Source organism: Equus caballus, chromosome 15, assembly GCF_041296265.1.
Source record: "Equus caballus isolate H_3958 breed thoroughbred chromosome 15, TB-T2T, whole genome shotgun sequence".
In the NCBI taxonomy this organism is placed as follows: domain Eukaryota; kingdom Metazoa; phylum Chordata; class Mammalia; order Perissodactyla; family Equidae; genus Equus; species Equus caballus.
This window is the reverse complement of record NC_091698.1, coordinates 66,186,336-66,190,583: the sequence shown is the minus strand read 5'-3', so window position 1 is coordinate 66,190,583 and position 4,248 is coordinate 66,186,336.

Below are 4,248 nucleotides of genomic sequence, written 5' to 3'. Positions count from 1 at the left end.
GAGTGACTGGGGAAACGCTTTCAGGGAGGAGGAACTGGATGGGGCCTGGAAGGATGAGTAGGATCAGGTAAAGCTTTCTTTGGAAGCTTAGCTCCGCCCTTCACTAGCTACCTGCACATCACTGGTGCGTCCTTCAGCCTTCCCATGCCTCGGTTTCTCCAGGTAAAATGGGGCGGAGTGAGCTCTCTAGAGCATGCACAGGGCTTTTGTGAGGGTCCAATGAGATGCTGCTTTGTTCAGTACTTGGTAAACTGTAGAGTGCCATAGAAATGTGAATAGTCATGTATGTAAGTGGAGATGGGAAAGTATTCTGGGCTTTTTTAGGAAGTGCTGAGATGGGGAGGAATTGAGGCAGCACAAAGGGCTCTCCTCTTCCTGAATTCCTTTAACCACTGGCCTGCCCTGCTCCCTGGCATCTAGTGCCCCTTCCTTCACTGCTGGCTTTGTTCAGGTCCCTGTCTTGTTGTCTCCCCACCCACCTTGTGGACTTTAAGCTCCTAGAGGGCAGTGACTTACATCGTATTATTAAATCATACTTTCAGGGCCCTGAAATATCTGTTTGCATTTCCAGTTTGTGTTTCTGCCCCCTTCACAGGAGGAAGTAAGTCCTGTATTAGGGGCTTATTAACGCTAGCCAAGATCAAATGCTTGGCGTGTACTCAGGGAACAACTCCTGCCTTTGCTGGGCTTGCCTGTAACCTGTCTGCTCCTCTTAGGGCTTTTGGACCCGCAAGCCAGTTGGGGAGGATGGGGAGAAGGAAGCCCTTTGGGACTGCTTATCCTTAGTTACTCCTTTATCCTTTCCTACCTGGGGGGCGTTCCAAGCACAGAGGCCAGGTGGAGCTGGTGGTCTCTGCGTTGGCTCTCCTGTCTCAAGGCTAGTCCTTGATTTGATTGGTTTGTGGCTTTGTAGCTAGAGTAATACCTCCCTTCCTTCCTCTTCCCTCCCACCTAGCTCCATCCTTGCATTTCCCAGCCCCCAACACAGTCTCTGGTTCCCAACAGTGAATGAGTAAGTGAGTGAGTGAGTGAATGAAGGAATGTATGCCTGTCCTCCTTGCTGGGCCCTCTCGGGTGACCGGGTTCCCGTGAGCCACTGCCCTCTTGTGCAGGCTCTTCATCACCAGCATATGGAGTCTCAGCAGGAGCTCAGCCCCCAGCAGGAGCTTCCTCAGCTGAAACTTCTTGTTACATGCTCCTCTCTGCTCCAGTAAACAGCCTCTGTCACCTGCTGTCACAGTCGGTCACTGTGGCCAGCCTGTCAAGCCCTGCCAGGTTGAGGCCCTTGGTCTCACTGAGAGATGTGCAACTTACCATCCAGTGGGCCTTTGCCAGGGCGGGGAGGGTGCTTTCATTTAAAATGACAATTCAGGAGCAAAGTAGCAAGTCAAACTGAGCCTGGCCATCAAGCTGGGATTTTAATCAATATGGGTGGGAAGTCTTCTCAGCTCTCGGCAAAACTCTGTCTCTGGCCTTAACTAGCTTGTGTGACCTTGGGCAAATTGCTGGTCACCTCTGGGCCTCAGTTTCCCATTCTGCAAATTTAGGGAAATGAAATGCATGATTTCCAAGGTCTCTTCTGGTATTTATTCTCTACATGGCTCTGCTGCTGTACCTCTCAGACAGATGTAGCCTGGCTGGCTGCTAACCACCAGCTGCTGTATCTGGGGCCCAGGAGCCTGTGGTGGGAAGAATGCCTGTGGCACCCTGGTGGGAAGCCATTCCCAGCCGGAGAACGATCTCTGTGCACTGATGGAGGCTGGGAATGCCTGCATTCGCTGTGCCATTCTCACCTCTCAGCATTAGCCCCCTTCTTCAAGGGCTGGATGCTCTTGAAACGGGATCATTCAGGGGCCAGGAGCTGAGCTGAGCTGGGTGGGTGACTGAGTTTATAGACAGAGCTAGGCTTGAAGGAGGGCTCTGGCTTCCCTCACCTGGGCAGGACCTCAGTTCCTTATCTATCCATGTCTTTCCTGCCACATAGGTGAGCCAGTGAGACCAAAATCCAGGCCTCATATATCTTTTTTTCTCCCTAGGTACCCTGGCAAAGACCAGGCTACACCCCGAGTCTACTTTTGAATTGAGATAGCATTTGGCAACAAATCTTATATAAATGATGGAATTGACATTATATCTCTGTTAGAGTAATTTACTCCCCACAGTAATTTTGACTTAGTTTGTTCTACACAGAGGGTTATTTTAATCATCCTTTCAGTTGTTATTGATGAGGGCTCTTGGAAAAAGATTAGAAGATTAGTTTAAAATTATCCCCAGCGAATCTAAAACAATAACAGGGATGTGAATATAGACTAAAACAAATCAAGGGCTGTCATACATGTAGTAAAAAGCTATTGTTTGATGAATTGGGGACCTAATGGTAGCACTGATGGCTAGGCTTGGGTACACAGTCTCTTACTGGACTTGTCCCTGAGGTTGCCCCCCTCTCCCCCGCTCCTGTCCCTTAGTGGCGCTCATCTCTGCATTTGTTCCTCTGCTTGTGCTCTTCCCTTTTTCTGCCATGCTTGGCCCATCTAGAGCTCTCCAGTCCAAGGAGTTCTTTTCATCCCCGCCTTTCCCTGGAAGCTTTCTTTAGGACCAACATCTCTACCTTCAACTCACAGGCCGATATTATCTGTAAAAGTGCCAATTATTTTAGGAAGGATTTCTATTGGTTTCCCAAGATACTCATAATTATTCTGAGAAAGAAAGGTGGGTGGGTTATGAGATTTTTGGGGAGAATGTTGTGTTAAAGGGAAAAAGGTTTTTTGTAGGGTTTTTTTTTGTAGGACTTATCAGAGCCTTTAGTATACTTCTGAGCTTTGTGAATCTCCCAATAGGAAGACATAATGTGCAGCTTTTTCCAAAGTCCCTTGGTTTACCTTTAGTAATGAGGGAGTTTAATGTGAAGATACATGGGAGAATAAGGAAAATATGAATCTCTCTAAAAATTAGAGCAGTCACACTGCTGGGCCTTATGGAGACTGAAAAGTGTTCAAGAACTGGAAAGCTCCAATGAGGCTCCAAGTTGCTCATATCCAGAGTTCACGGACTTTGGTGTCTTACTGTAAATGGGACCCACACACTTGCTGGAGTGTACTCCTGGGCTACTACCATGACCAACTCCCTGTGTATCCCAATTCAAATTCCTGAGAAAGTTCACCCGCCTGAATCAGCTAATAACTACTGTCCCTACTTGGGCTGAGTCTTGTGCCAGGCCGTGCCAAAGGCCACTAGAGGGAATGGGAATGTGCTGCCCTTTGGTCTCTAATGCAGTCAGTGGTCACTTCTGTGCAAAGTCAGCCTTAGTATCACTTCTCGAGAGCAGGGGCTGGGGTCGGGCAGCTTTAGCTGGAGGAGAAGCTAGGAGAGGTGGGCTTGTGAGAGACATAGCCAGGATAGTTCACCTCCTGAGCACCATGCACACACCTCTGCTTGGCTCTATGCTCATTTCCAAAGATACGGCTCCTAATGCGCTCTAACTACCAAGCCTGTGACTGTGAAGCACTCCCACCCACACGTGGGAGCAGCACACATCGTGGTAAATAGCACACAGAGTGTCTCAATTGTCACGGAGCCTTGTGTGATCCTTGAGTCCATGGTCTCTTGGTGATTTGCTGAAAGCAAAGGATCTCAGCCTGCTGAGTCTGTGTTATGGCCTCAGCGTAGAAAAGCATCTCTTGTCGCCCACATAGTTAGCACAGTGATTGCTTAGCATATGGATTAGTGGGTTTCTAGATGGTTCCTGCAAATGTGCAGCAAAGTGCTGTGGTCAAACACACCTTTTTCTGCCAAAGCAAGAAATTGCTCTCTAGGTTTGAAGGAAAGGAAGGTGAATTATGTCGTAGATTTCCCTGCAGATGAGTGCTTTGCTTTGGAGCATGTGGTCAGGAGTTCAGATGGGTCAAACACAACTTTGCTTCTTGGCTTCACAATGGTCTTGGCTGACTCTCTAGGAAAGCACGCTGCCAGAGAAAACCCAGTTGACTCTCTTTTTAAAAAGAAAGCCAACCAACCCAGCACTCAAGCTTTGTAATAGCAAATTTCTATTAGTGATGGTTTTAGAAAAGTTGGAGAATGTGGTCATATTTGTGGGTTTGATTCATGGAGGAGCTTCAAGCTCTGTTATGGTGAAGCCATCTTATGTGTCATAAACTGCCTGGCCCTGGCTTCTGATCATGATGCAGTGTCCAATGGGGGTGGTGGGTGAATTAGTATCAAGTGTCAACAAACATAGGGTGAGACCAGGAG